This window comes from Ambystoma mexicanum, chromosome 1q (genome assembly GCF_040938575.1).
Source record: "Ambystoma mexicanum isolate Mex_15411 chromosome 1q, UKY_AmexF1_1, whole genome shotgun sequence".
NCBI lineage: Eukaryota > Metazoa > Chordata > Amphibia > Caudata > Ambystomatidae > Ambystoma > Ambystoma mexicanum.
Genome location: NC_090922.1, coordinates 1,449,840,455 through 1,449,855,643, shown reverse-complemented (window position 1 = coordinate 1,449,855,643; position 15,189 = coordinate 1,449,840,455). Strand labels below are relative to the sequence as shown.

Genomic DNA, 15,189 nt, shown 5'->3' with positions numbered 1-15,189 from the left:
GCAATTGCTATGATTCAGGCAAACAGTGACTCAAGGTTTTCAAGTAAAAGAATATACATTTATTTCACGCTTCAGTTGTATAACATTACACTATTGGGGCATGGCTTGGGCAGCCATGGAGTAGGACGTGCTTCCTGTGGAGCTCCGGAGGATACGACAGATGATCCGTACAAACTACCTTTGAAAGTGTGCCACTGGTTCTAGAATCGATCACACACGCATGGGAATGGATGCTTCGCTCATTGTATAAAGAGCGAGAAAAATCGTAAGCGGGAGTCTGGAGGAATTGCTCGTCGAACGACGGCTGCGGCTCGGTCCATTGTCACACAAGATGGCCGACAACAAAAGAAACGAAACTAGGGTACCCGAAGAGGACGAATAGAGGTGGCGGCCAAGGGGAAAGAACGACAATGGCGAGGTGAAGACGGAATAAAAACCCCCGGGGCCGTAGGCCTTGAGTCATGAAAGCTTGGGTGCGGGCCCAGACGGCAGGGGCCAAAGGGCAGCAGAGATGTGAAAATGCAGGCCGCAGCACGAGAAGCGCTCGCTCGGCATTGAACTAGTAGTGGCGAGAGGCGGTGGAGGTTGCGACTGCCTGGAGACCAACGTGACAGTCGGTAAAGAGGGAAAATTGCGGTTGGGGAGACACTTGGTCGCTGAATCGTGATAGACCCAACGAAAACCAGAAAATGGCGGCGCGAGGGTCCGTGGGCAAGAATAAGAACAACCAACCCACGATGGACATTTTTGCGAAAGCACAACTGTCTCCTGCGGCCACCGCAACCAAAGGCCCGATGGCACAGGCTGAGGGCGCGACAGCGGCTGATAATCGTCGGGTTTTGGAAGCCATTACGGAGCTGAAGGAATCTTGGGGGGGGGGGGCGGGGGTTGTGATGGACCTACGCACTTCCCTGGAGGCTAAAATTGAAGCAGTGGGCATCGAAGTCTCCCTGCTGAGACAAGACGTCAGGGGACTGGCGGAACGCACAAGCAGCCTGGAGGGCGCGGTGAAATCTAATACGGACACCAGCACCAACAATACAGAAGAGATCCATGTCCTCAAGCAACAGGTGGCCAACTTGGAGTCTCGAGCAGAAGGGAGAGCGAGGAGAAACAACATTCGCGTGGTGGGTCTGCCGGAAGGCGAGGAGGGCCAGGACCCGACTGATTACATCGAGAACTTACTCCTACAAGGAATCGGGGCCGGTACACTCTTGCAGGGATTTGTGGTTGAGCGTGCACATAGAGCCCTCATGCGGAAGCCGAGACCAGGGGCCCCTCCATGAGCAATAATTGCCAAAATACTGAACTACAAAGACAAGGAAAAAATATTGGAGTATTTTCGGAAAGGCGGAACAATCGAGAGGGCCTCGAGCACTATCATGGCATACCCGGATTACACTATGCTGGTCCAGAGGCAGCGGTACAGCTATGTAACCATCAAAAGGAGGCTGAGGGCGGCTGGAATAAAATATATGCTGCTGTACCCTGCGAAATTGAAGGTCGTGTATAAGGGTAAAATGCATTTTTTTGACACTCCGGAAGAAGCGACAACGTGGTTGGATCTGCAGGGCTGCCCGGATCAAGACACGGAGGAGACACAAAATGGACGTGAAAAGTGACTCAGACACGGTATGCATTTTGCTATGACGGCGAGTGAACATCCCAAGGGTGACTAGGCGAAGGCTGAGAACTATTGGCCTGGCTGTAGGAGGCTGATATTCGATAACATATTGCGGATTGTGAGGCACTTGATGGACTTGAATATAGTGGCGGTTACATATATGTAAACTGTATAGCAATGTGTAGTTCTTTAATGTCCTATTGAAGCGTCAGGGCGGTAGCACCCTACCCCCCGAATTGTAGTTATAGTATGTTGGCCACTAGGGCGGCCTCACCCTGCGGAGCTTCGAGTACAGGCGAAAGCTGGAAAGAGCTAGATGCGGAGGAGCCTGAGATCCAGGGATGGAGCTGGGCAACAGTTGGGGGGGGGTGGAGGGGAGAGTGTTGTGGATGGGAGGCGGGAGGAGAGGTAGTGGGAAGTTCAGTGTGTTTTTGGTTAACAGGGATTTAGAAGGGGATGCGGGCCTATATAGATTGGAATGGAACTCAAAGTTACACTGCACCTGGGGGGGAGGGAATGGGATCATACCAGGCCATGGGGGACCTTAAAATACTCACATGGAATGTGCGGGGGCTTAATAGCTATTTAAAAAGGAACAAGGTTATGCTGTATCTGCGCAGGCAGAAATTAGATATTGTATTGTTACAGGAAGCCCACCTTACACGTGAGAAGATGGACACGATTGCGGGAAAGTGAAAGGGGGTGTTGGTGGGCTCTTCGTACTCTGCCTATGCAAGAGGAGTACTTATATGGGTGGCGCCACATGTCCCGTTTCAGCGGTTGCAAGTGGTGGCTGAGACAGACGGTTGGATGGTTATGCTGAGGGGATTGGTAGAGAATAGGGAGATGAGTATTAACACGTACGCCCCGAACCAGAACACGGCGGCGTACATTAGGACACTGAGTGCGAACCTGAGCGTGTGTGGGAAGCGCAGTGATCTGGGGAGGGGACTTCAACTGTGTATTGAACCCGAGGGTGGATAGATCGGACGGGAAATTGGATAGACCGGCCCCTGCAGCCAGGGCGCTACAGACACTGCTTGATGACTTTGGGTTGAAAGATGCATGGAGAGTGTGGCACCCTGGGGAAAGGCAATATTCGCATTATTCTGCCCCACAGCAGTTATCAACAAGGTTGGACTGTGTCTTCGCATCACCTGAACTGATAGCGGAGATTGCGCACATAGAGTACAGGACCAGGGTCCTCTCGGACCACTCGCCCCTGATTCTTGCGTGGCAATACTGCCCCCCGAGGGCGAGGATCCCGACATGGCGGCTACAAGCGGAGGCGTTGAGAGACCCCTTCTTTAGAGAAGATTTACGGGAGGAGATAGTAAATTATTTTGAAACCAACACAGAGTGTGGACTCGGCGGGGACACTATTATAGGAGGCCTTTAAAGTTGCTATGAGGGGGGTGGCCATGGCGAAATCTAAGGGCCTACAGGGTGGGGTTTCAACTGAACTGAGGGAGACGGAAGCAAAATTGGAAGAGGCCTTAAAAGCCGTTGACGATACAGCAGAGAAACTAGATTTGATACTTAAGCTGCAGTAAAAAATGTGCGGATTACTCGGAGAGGTTGTGCAACCTTAATTATAGAAGGTACATAGAGACAGCATGCGGGAGGTGACAAACCGGGGCGACTTGGCGTGGTTATATAAGAGCGAGACCCCCAGAGCCACAATCAGAACTATAGAGAGGGAAGATGGTAGCGTAGACCCAGGAGGGGGTTAATCAAGCGTTTGTGGATTATTATAAAGTGTTATACAGGGAAGATGGGGAAAGTAGCCGGGCAATGATAGAAGATACGCTTGAGGATATGGGGCTGCCCAAGGTAAGTGAGGAAGAAAGAGAGGAATTGAACTCCCCGATTACCCTGGAAGAACTGGGGGAGGTGGTGAGGCAGTTGCCTACTAGTAAGACCCCGGGGACAGACAGGCTCCCAAGTGAATTCTACAAGGTATATATAGAAGAGGTCCTCAATTCTACCCCCCTCCCCCAACCCGCTGCTAGAGATGATAAACGAGACGTTCGAGACGGGCTGCCTACCAGAGTCACTGAGAGAGGCTTTTATAGTACCTCTCCCTAAACCAAATAAACCAGGGCGGAGCTGTGGTTCCTTCAGACCTGTGTCAATGTTGAACCAGGACGGCAAGATATTAACTGCGGTTTTGGCACATAGACTGAAAAAGGTCATTGGTAAGCGAATACATCCGGATCAAACGGGCTATGTCCCCCATAGAAACATCACCAACAATCATAGGTGACTTCAGAGGATCATCGAGTTTGGCAGCGGAAGTGAGGAGGAAATGGCAATCGTGTCCTTGGATGCGAGCAAGGCTTTCGACTCAGTCAAGTGGCCGTGGCTGCTGGCGGCCCTGAAACACTATGGGTTAGGGCCTGGCTATGTAAGGTGGGCGAAGATTTTGTATAGTGAACCGCTGGCCAGAGTAAAGACGGGATCTGTGATATCAGAGAGGTGGCAGCTTAGTAGGGGTACTAGACAAGGATGCCTGTGGTCCCCTCAAGTTCAAAACCCTCTGCATTGTCCACAAGGCCTTCTGGGGCCTGGGTCCTAAATACCTTCAACTCTCTCTTCCCAAATATCTTCCTTCCCGAGCCCTTCGCTCATCCGCCTCCAATTCCCTCAGGGTTAGCCGCTTCTCGAAGCAACGAGCTGGGGGTAGATCTCTCTCCGCGGCAGGGGCCTCCCTCTGGAACAGCCTTCCTGCCTCCCTGAAACTTGAGGAGAACCATCTCCGGTTCCGGAAGCACCTCAAAACCTTCCTCTTTGCTTCTGATTTCTCTCTCCCTCTCCCCTGCTGAACAGCTAATTAATTCTTCACTGAAACTGCACTGATCCTGCAACTGGACCACTCTAAACAGCCTCGGTCCTGGGCCCAGCCACTCTCCACTTACACTGATGCCCTGGAACCCCTTTGCACTGCGGGACTGTCTCTGTATCCCTACAGCCCCCCCCCCTTCCCCAGCACTTGCTCTGCACTTACCTCACACTTGCCACCAGCTGGCCCTATTTATTTATTTATTACTTTACGCCACTTACCGTGTACTGCACTTCCCCCCCCTCCCCTTCCACTTTTCCCCCTCCCCCATCCCTGCACTTGCGCGATCTGAATGACACCTGGCCTAGTAGGATCGTTGTCTGTCTCCCTTTGTCCCTCCCCGCCTCGCCTCGTCGCGCCTTGAAACACCAGTGTATAGGCGCGTTACAAATACCATATCATATCATATCCCCTATGCTCTACATATTGGCCCTGGAGCCTCTCGCAATCTTTTTGAGGCAGCAATATGACACCATAGGCATCGAGGTGAACGGGGAGCGGCATTTGGTCTCCCTATATGCGGACGACATGTTGCTGTATGTGCGGTATCCGGAGGAGAGCCTCCAGTACATTTTGGAAGTGCTTGGGAGATACGCTGTGCTATCAGTCATAGCGGTGAACCCCCAGAAGTCTAGTCTGTTCCCGTTGGGGGGGTATATAGGGGTTCCAGCGGAGAGGTTACCGGTCTTACAGGTACCGTGGGCGGTTAGTACTTTTCGGTACCTGGGGATAGATATATATCACACCGTGGGGGAGGAGCATAGGTGTAATACAGAGGTGGCAATCCAAAAAATTGAGAAATGCATGCGGTTTTGGGCGAAGCTGCCTTTGGCGATGATGGGGCGGGGAGCGATGCTAAAGATGGTGGTCCTGCCAAGGCTCCTACATTATTTCGGGAATATTCCGTACCTGATTCCGAAGGGGTTTTTTACCAAACTGAATAGCATGTGTAGGGACTCTGTGGCATGGCACGCCAAACGGAGTGGCGTTATGGAAGCTTCAGAACTTCCATGGCAAAGGGGGAATAAAGCTGCCCAATTACGAGGCGTACTATGTGGCGAGCCAGTTGCAATATGTTGCCAAATGGCTATCTGATGAAGAGACCTCCGAACTTGGGCTGTTTGGGGGGGATTGTGCACCCTTTTATTTGAAAGAAGTTATGTGGGCACCCAAGGCGGAGATGGTGGGGCGCCCTAAGAGGATGCTGCTGGGGTGGAAGGTGTGGCGCAGGGCATGCCAATTGATGGGGAACCCGTCCCCATGCTCGCAGCAGATGCCATTGGTTGTATTGACAGGGGCAGACGCCCAGCTGCGACTGATACTCCGGACCCACTGGGAGCCGGCTGGGGTGGCAACGATGGGGGATATTTGGCAGGGGGGGGCTCTTGTTACCTTTGAGGGGCTGCGGGAGGAGGCTGGGTTGCACGAAGGCCAGTACTTTACATATCACAGAATGGTACAGAGGATTAAGAGAATGTGGCCCAAAACTGTTTTGGAGGAAGAACTGGATGCCACAATCGACGTTATAGATGATATAGCTGAGGGGGGCCAAGAGGTCTCCAGGCTGTACGAGATGTTGTCTAAACTGGGGAAGGAGGTCACGCAGCTAAGATTGGAATGGGAAACGGAGGTTGGGGCCCAAATGGGAGATGGGATGTTGGAACGGGTGCAAAGGTATCTTAAGAGGGTGTCCAGAAACGCGAGGCTGAAACAGATACAGCTTTACATAACACAAAGGGCTTATATGACGCCTTGGAGGACATCGAGGTTCGAGAATGCAGGTCGGCAAGCATGCCCCAAGTGCGACGAAGAGAACGCAGGCATGGTGCATATGTTTTGGTCATGCCCGATCATAGAGCGATTCTGGAGGGGAGTAAAAGAGAAACTAGAAGGAAGACGGGTCAAGATAGTAGTGGATACGGTGTGGGCCTGACTGCTGTGGGGGTTCCCCAGACCACGGAAACTCAGGCATGTAAGCAAACTAAGGGATCTGGCTTATGGAAGTCATGCCATGTGCCGAGGATAGAGGTGTGATGGAAAAACTTGCAAAAATGGGCAGAAACCGAAACCATAGCATGGCAAGATGCGTGCAGCAACAGGGTGGAGGAGGACAATGAGTCCATGATGGCTTGGAAATCACTGATAGCCGGACTGTTTGGGGTCATTAGATGACCCAACTGAACCTGTTGAGGAGGAGACCGAACCACAGGGTGTAGAATCTGATGACTCAATGTGATAGACTCGGAAGGGGGGGTGGGGTAGTGGGAGTAGTGGTTAGGAAATTTAAAAAGTTTAATGAAACTGTTGAAACATGCACTGTTTGGTTTTATTGTTTGTTGAAAAATGTAATAAAAACTTTTTTTTAAAAAATTAAAAAAAATAAAAAACTACACTATTATAAGCAGTTTAAAAATCACTCTTAATACACCACACCACTCCCAATAAGTTCCAGACAAGTTAAGCTGAAAATGAAGTGGGAGCAAAATGGCTGTCTAGCAATTTAAAAGGGAGGGGAAAACAAAGCTAATAGAAACTGAACCACACCAACAGGTCAGTACTCGGGGCAATTGAGCAATAGGAACTAGAGTGATAGAATCAAGTAGAAAAGGCTTAGGGCCAAAGTCAATGGGTCAAAAGTCTTTTGCTCAAGATCACACAATTCAGGGTATTTTGCTGTAAAGTTCGTGCCATGGATTCCGGACGAGTTTGGTTGGCAGAAAAGTTAGTTGAAAGACAAGGACAAGCCCTCGGTTTGGAGAAGGATTTAAAACACTTTCACGGCGGCTGAACGACACGAACAACCGGATTTGCACAGTACCTTAAAACGGAGAGGAAGCTGTAGCTGAGGCGGACTTTCCTGGTAGTTCCTGCAGGTTCACGGTTCCTGAAGCGACTGTCGGACTGACCAGAAGCAGGAAGACTGGAGGGCCCTGCACTACCCAGGGAAGAAACCAGCAGCAGAGCAAAGCAACAAATAAAAGGTGCACTCCTTAAAACCCAAGCAGGGTCCAACCTTCCTGGCTATCCGGCCCACTGTAGCTCTGTACAGCGATTTCGACCAGAGGAGGGGTCCAGGCTTGCAGTTTGGGCAAACTGGTTGGTCCCACCAGCTCTAGGGAAGAAGGATCTTCGCTGTCGTCGGATTCTGAAGATTAGGACCTGCAGCAGGGCTTCACCGGGCGGTTCAGTCGCTGTAGGGGTCCTCTTCCATCAGCTCCTCGTTGGTTCTTTCGTTCCAGTGGCGACTCTGCCTTTCCAGTCCGAGACCTGCTTTTTATGCAGTTTTCCCCCATTCATACAGCCTGGCTGTCAATCACACAGCAGGGTGGCTGTCCTGGCAAGGACAGTCACCCAGCCGATCAAACAGGAGTGCGACTTGGGTTACCAAGGCAACCCATAGCATGGGTCCTAAGACCCTGACACCCTGCCTACCCAGACTTTCAGGCGCCTTAAGGAGGGCTTCTGTGCAGAAGCCCGCAAAAAGAGGGCAAACAAAGGGACCAAACATGGTTTGGCGCGCAGAGTAAAACATGAGAAAGACATTTACAAAAAGAAATGGTGAATAAACCCAGCCAGAGCCGTAATTAAAATATATATGGTCAGGTGGGTTTATGTTTGAGGCTAATATAATAACCTAAAACAATACCATGGTTATTTAAGATAACCGCAGGTATAACAAATAGGGTAGTTACCACTGCCACCAGCCAAGTCTTAGTGTAAAGGGAGCGAAACAATGCTCCAAGAGACACGGACAAAAAGGGATAAGAATTAACCCTTTCCAACACTCCATGTAAGATGGGGTGTATTGGGTCTGTGGTTTAAAGTAACTAAAATAAAATGAATGCCAATTTTACCTTTCCTGTGGGATGGTAGGCAGCCCCAGAAAATGGAGTCGGGGGGGGGGGGGGGGGGGAGTCTCAAAGACAACCCTGTGGCACTGCACTGAAGGTGCTGTGTAACACATGAAAAACATGAGGCCATGGAGTAGGTGAGGCTCCAATGCCCAAGATCACACAAAGTGAAAACACACACAGCACAAAACATGTAAGAGTTGGAAAAAGGCTCACACTCTTACCAGGTGAAAAAAAGAAACCCTAGAAATCCAGCATAAATTACCACTTTAGTGAACTTGGTGCCCTGCATTATTCTATAGCACCGGAATCCTCGCACATGCAATTCAAGCACCAGTTACCTAAAGAGAATTGTAATGAGGATTACCTCCAAGAAAGAAAATCTGAAGCAAGTAACAGAATTCTGATGAATGAGGTAGTATAGCGTGGCAAACAATAGGTAAACTACCCAAAAGGGGCGAACACTCAGAGCAGGTGGGAGTCAAGTAAGGAAAGGTAATTGTGGAACCTTACCTTGCACAACTATGGTTAATGAAATCCTGAAAAACTCCTGTTTAGAAAACCAATACCATCAGATAGCAAGTTGGCTAAGCTAACAAATATGCAAATGGAAAACAAATTAAAGGCATATACCTAATGGAGGGTCGCGTGATTGCACAACTCAATGAACCAAAAATGTCGTACAAATGACACGGAAAGAAAAAGTGAGGCCGTAATGGCCGAGTCAAATATATCACCTGAAAGATAGTAAAAACAAAGGCACTCGTATAATTCTGAAGGCTCTAAATAATAGTCAGAACAGTTGAAATTGGAGAAGATGAACAGTCATTCAATGACATATACTTACTCGTATAATCGAGTAGCACCACAATGTAAAGGGCAAATCCCAGAAACAACCACTCGAGGTGGCGTGTATTGTATTGATGTTGCCGCGTACTTCGGAGCGAATTACGTCACGTTGATGACGTAAATAGTAAACAAGGCCGATCCGTGAACAGGACAGTAGTTCTCCAGCATAAGGTCTGGCATGGATTCACATGCTCATGAATATTCCCCATCGTCAGTCCGAGAATCCTCGGTAAATAAAAAATCTGTTTCGTTTCTGATCTGTCTTTCTCAGTAGTAACCAATCACTGGTCTCTGGGTCATAGTGCCCCCAGCCAATGACTGCCCTCTTCCTAAGCCCCGCCTCTGGCAGCCATCCTCAGATTTTTACCACACGCTCAAGTGTTGGGAGTCCTCATGTTTAGCTCTCGAGCTTTTGCTGTGTGTTTGCACTTTTTCAAAGAGAATTTCTCATTTTTCGGTCAAATAGAGCCTCAAGCTCCACCGTCTTTACATCCTATTAACGGGGATCTGTCATATTTTTCTACGCCCCTCAAGGGTGAAGATTTCGTCGAGTTACGCTTCTTGGAGTCCAGATGTTTCTGCGGCCTACCCGAACATGGCCCAGGAGAAAGGAAGCTCGACGCCCGGAAAGCTGTTCAGGGTTTGCCCTGGATGCCAGCTGCAGAATGTGTTCAAGGAGGACGAGCACTCGAAATGTCTCTACGGCCTTCATGAGGACAAAACGCACGTGGAGAAGGACTGTGCGTTTTGCAGGAACATGTCGCTACGGACCATCAGAGACCGACACCTTTGTGTCTCTAACTGGCTGGAAGGAAAAGAGCCCGTCAGGTGAGAAGAAGTCCAAGCAGTCTTCGAAGTCCTGTGAGGGCGCCCCGGCGACGGGGGCCCAACAGAAGGCAAAGCTCCGCGGGCACCGGGAGCGCCGAACGGTCGGGCTCCTCGGCTGCCAGGTAGGGCGCACCCTCTCCAGCGCCATCAACCACGAGCCAACGCTCTGGCTCAGGGAAGAGGAAGGCCGAGAACCCGGCGAAACTTCTGGAGAGGCCCCAGTCGAGCTCAAAGGATCCGGCCAAGGGGAGCGAGGCGGTGACCCTCGCCCAAGGTGAAGGCCACAGGCCCACACAAGGTGGTAAAGGCCTTAATTCACCCGGCCAAGGCCTCTATTGAGGAAATCGCGGTGGCCCTGGCGCAGCCTGTGGAGGCTACACCAGTGGAGGCGACCTCGAGGCCCAGAGTCTCCCTGCCTCCGCAGAGGGAAACCTCATTCAGACCCATCGAAAAGACCCCTGTGAAGACACCGTGGAAAAAGGGGGGGTGGCCATTGTGGACACGGACACAGCATCCGAGGAGGAGCTGGTAGAAGTCTTAGAGGGCCTTGACGAGGACGTCGAAGAGGCCTGTTCACACGGGAGGGATCCCGACGAAGGTGACTAGAGCGACGTCGGCACCGGCGAGGGTCCTGGTCACCCGTCGCTTCCGGAGCCGCAGGATAACTTGGCGGCCATTTTGTTGGCGATACAATCCTTATGTTCGGAGATGAGGACGAGATTGCCCTTACCACCGACGAAGGATCCGGAACCAGGCTCGACGGAGGAGCCAGAGCCAGGCCCGGCGGGAAGCCCCCCCCCACCCCCGAACAAGAGAAGACGGATTCATCCAGTCCCGCCTATTCAGCCCTCGCGGCCTGCTCAACCTTTGCCCACGGCCCCCGTCCCTGTGGATGACACGGGAACGGACACGGCGGGTACTGACTAAGATGGTGGTGATGACTGGACGGAGCTCCCATCACCCCCAGGCGGGGCCTCCCCGCGTGACGAGATCAGATCTTTCCATGCAATGATCGCCTGGGCATCCAAGCTTTTTCAGCTCTGCCCCGAAGAGAAGAAGGCAGGTTTCCTTTACCAACGGCGCGAGGCCAAGAAGAAGACAGTCCTTGCCGTGCCTCTGCTGGATGACATCTTGGACGAGGGTCTCACCCTTCTCAAGAACCCGCCTACGACACCTGCCAAGAGGGATCGGTACGAGAAGAAGTACCGGGTCCCCGACGCGGCCCCTTTGTGCCTTAGGGCACAACCCACCCCTGACTCGGTCGTCTCATCGGCGGCCAAGAAGAAAGCAGGGGTGGGGGGGTCATCGGCCTCCATATCCACTTCCCTGCCGGACGGCGAAGGAAAGAAGCTGGACGCAATGGGACGATGAGTTATCTTATTGGCGGCAACAACGATTAAGGCAGCCAACGCCCTCGCGATCGTGGCTCGCTACGGCAGGGAGTTGTGGTACAAGATAGCCCCCCTGTTGGACTTCCTACCGCCAAGGCCCTGGAGATCTTGCAAGAAGGCAAAGTGGTGTCGGACCACGCCATTACAGTGGCAACGGACTTTGCCGACACCAGTTTCCGCCAGCTAGGCAACAGCGTTTGCCTTAGACGACGAGGGTAGCTCAAGGCGACGGATTTCGCCTGGACGTACAAGCCAAGGTTTTGGACATGCCGTTCGACGGGAACAATCCTGTTTGGGAAAACAGTGGATGAGTCCCTCCAAGCCATCAAGGTGGACACAGACAGCTAAGGCCCTAGGCGTTCTCCGGCAACGTCCTTTCGGACAAGCAGGTTGCCTCCAAGGGATTCGGTGGTGGCTCCTCTACGTACCGCCAAGCGGCCCGCTCCTCATCGCAGGAAGCCTGTAGAGGACGAGGCAAGTCGGGTGGACCCCGCTGTCGTCGCCAGGGAGGGCAAGGCATCCTCCAGGCAAGATTGAACCGACAGCGGTGTCGGGCCCCCACCGAAGCACCCCGGTGGGAGGCCGGCTGGCGAAGTTCGTCAGCGTGTGGGAGTCCATCTCCACCGATCGTTGGGTGCTGGATGCCCTGGCCCAGGGGCACGCTCTCAAATTTCCAAAAAACTGCCCCCGCATACCACCCGTGGCCAGGAAGGAAAATCGCGTTCCTAAACTGCTATTGGAGGTAAGGGCGATGCTCAAAAAAGGTGCCATTGAGCTCGTCCCGAAGAGGCTCTGGGGCTCTGGAGTATACTCAAGGTACTTCCTCATGAAAAAGACCAGAGGATGGCGCCCCATCCTGGACCTGCGACGACTGAACAAATGCATCAAGGCACAGAAGTTCCGGATGGTCACCCTCCAGCACGTGCTGGGACAGCTGGAGGAGGGCGATTTCCTGTCGTCGTTGGATCTGGAGGATGCGTACTTCCACATCCCCATTCTAAAAGGACACCGAAAGTTCCTCGGGTTCGTGGTCCAAGGACGGCACTGCCAGTTCAAGGCCCTCCCGTTCGGATTGAAGTCGGCACCCAGGGTGTTCACCAAGTGCCTCGCACCGGTGGCAGCGCGGCTGCGCCTGCAGGGGATCCACGTCTACCCCTACCTGGAAGACTGGCTCATCCGAGCAAGGACAAGGGAGCTCGCCGTAGATCACACAGCGAAGACCGTCCAGCTGCTCACGGACCTGGGATTCTCCATCAACTTTCCCAAATCCCACCTGGTCCCATCGCAAGTCGCACTGTTTCTGGAAGCTAAGCTCGACACTGGCGCGTCTGGCCTCGCCGTCGGAGGGAAGGACGAAGGCCATCCTGGGCAAGGTGCAGCGTCTGCTGGCCACGGATGTGGCCAGGGTGAGGTCCATCAAGTCCCTCCTCGGGATGATGTCCTCCTGCATACATCTCATGCGCCTGTGCAGGCTTCGGATGCACCCTCTGCAAGAGTTCCTCGACGCCCGCTGGATCCAAGCGACTGGCAGCTTCGAGGACAAGATCCCGCTCAACGAGACCTTCCGACGAGCGATCCGATGGTGGGGCACCCGCGCTCATCTGACAGCGGGCACAGGCTTTCAGACCCCATCTCACCAGATAACGGTGACGACAGATGGCTCCCTGAAAGGGTGGGGAGCGCACACCAGAGAACTTCACGCGAGAGGCATTTGGCTCCCTGGAGCTCCGGACAGTGTTCTGGGCCCTCAGATCCTTTCTCCCGTCCCTCAAGGGCAAGGTGGTGAGAATCTTCACCGACAACACCCACGTTGTTCTACATTCGGAAGCAGGGAGGAACCAGATCACCAGCCCTCTCCAAGGAAGCCCAAGATCTGTGGCATTGGGCCGTCGCCCAAGGGATGTTTCTGGTGCCCTTTCATCTGGCAGGGATAAAGAACACCATCGCCGACTCACTCAGCAGGGAGCTGCGCTCGTGCCACGAGTGGGAACTAAGTCAGGATCAAGTGGATCGACTCTTCCGACAATGGGGAAAACCGCAGATCGACCTGTTCGCGACGGCGATGAACTCCAAGTGCCAAAGGTTCGCCAGCAGGTGTCCCCAGCCGAGGAGCATGGGCGATGCTTTCTCGTTTCCCTGGGATGGCCTGTTCCTATATGCGTTCCCTCCGTTGCCGCTCTGACTCATCAACCAGCTCAAGAGGTCCCAGTGCAGGATGATCCTCGTCACACCGGCGTGGCCGAGGTAGATCTGGTTCCCGGACCTTCTGGACTTGTCAGCGTCCCCACCAGTCAAGCTGCCGACGGACGTGGATCTTCTCCAGAGAAGGAGGTGCCATATTTCATCACGCCCCGGAGTCGCTGAACTTGCAGGCCTGGCTCCTGCAGCACTAGAGTTTGGAGGGTACGATATCCCGGCTGACTGCAGAGAGGTTCTTGCAAAGGCCAGGGCGTCCTCAACTCTCGAGTGCTACGGACATAAGTGGAAGAGGTTCTCTGTCTGGTGCCGTGCACAGAAGATTAACCCTCTATGGATTACGGCCCCTCAAGTGCTGCCGTACCTACTGTCGCTGGCCTGGCTCACGCCTCCAAGATACATCTGGCTGCGATCTCCCGATACACCAGAACCACAGGACGGGCGTCCCATCACCCGGTGAAGGAATTTATGAAGGGACTGTTCCGATCGTTCCCACCGGTGAAGGCCCCTGCCCCGGCGTGGGAGCTCAACGTGGTGCTGACCAGGCTCATGGGGGCGCCATTCGAGCCCCTGTATTCGGCACTGTTGAAGTTCCTGTCGTGGAAGACTGCGTTTCTTGTGGCCATCGCCTCCTCACGACAAGTGCGAGAGATCCTGGCCCTATCCTGTAAGCCTCCATATTTGACTTGTCACAACACGAGAGTGGTGCTGAGGACGCACCCCTCCTTTATGCCCAAGGTGCCGTCGGACTTCCACCTCAACGAGCCCTTGGTGTTCCCTGTTTTCTTCCCATCGCCTTCGTCGCCGGCCGAGAGGATTTTGCACTCGCTGGATGTGGCTAGAGCCCTGAAGTTCTACGTGGACCGCACAAAGGGTTTTCAGAAGACATCACAGCTATTTGTGAACTTTGGACCTGTGAACCAAGGGAAGGCTCTCGAAGGCTTCCATTTCCAGATGGCTCTCCAGCTGCATCATGCACTATCATCTGTTGGCAAACCGGCCGTTGCCTGGCCATCCGAGAGCCCATTCGACCAGAGCTATCGCTGCTACCACGGCATTCTTGTTCGGTGTGCCCCTGCTGGACATCGCAGGGCTGCTACGTGAAGGTCGACGCACACCTTCACGAGATTCTTCTGCGTCAACCGGGATTCCAGGGAGGAGTCCATGGTCGGCCAAGCAGTGCTGCGCAACCTGTTCGCCTAAGGTGAGCCTGGTGAGGAGGTAAGAATTGCTTAATGGTGAGCCTTTGCCACCTCCCGTTGGTTGTGCATGTGTGTACTGCTATGTATTCTTATATTCATGAGCATGTGAATCCATGCCAGACCCCATGCTGGAGAAGGAACAAGTTACTTACCTGTAACTGTTGTTCTCCAAGATGGGTCTGGCATGGATTCACATGCGAACCCTCCCTCCTACCCCTCTGCGGCTCTTCCCTTGGTCTTTCTGCCACTTTGTGTGCTGCCAGAGGCGGGGCTTAGGGAGAGGACAGTCATTGGCTGTTGGCAGTATGACTCAGATACCAGTGATTGGTTACTACTGAGGAAGACAGATCAGAAACGAAACTGATACTGATTTTTTTTTCTTTACCGAGGATTCCCGGCCTGACGA

General features: G+C 53.0%; 1 protein-coding gene across 5 annotated transcripts in view; it reads left to right on the top strand.

Moving 5' to 3' along the window:
- KIF2C (kinesin family member 2C) overlaps positions 1 to 15,189 on the top strand; it is a 1,350,025-nt gene that overhangs the window by 1,208,652 nt on the left and 126,184 nt on the right. The gene's annotated exons all lie outside the window — the stretch shown is intronic.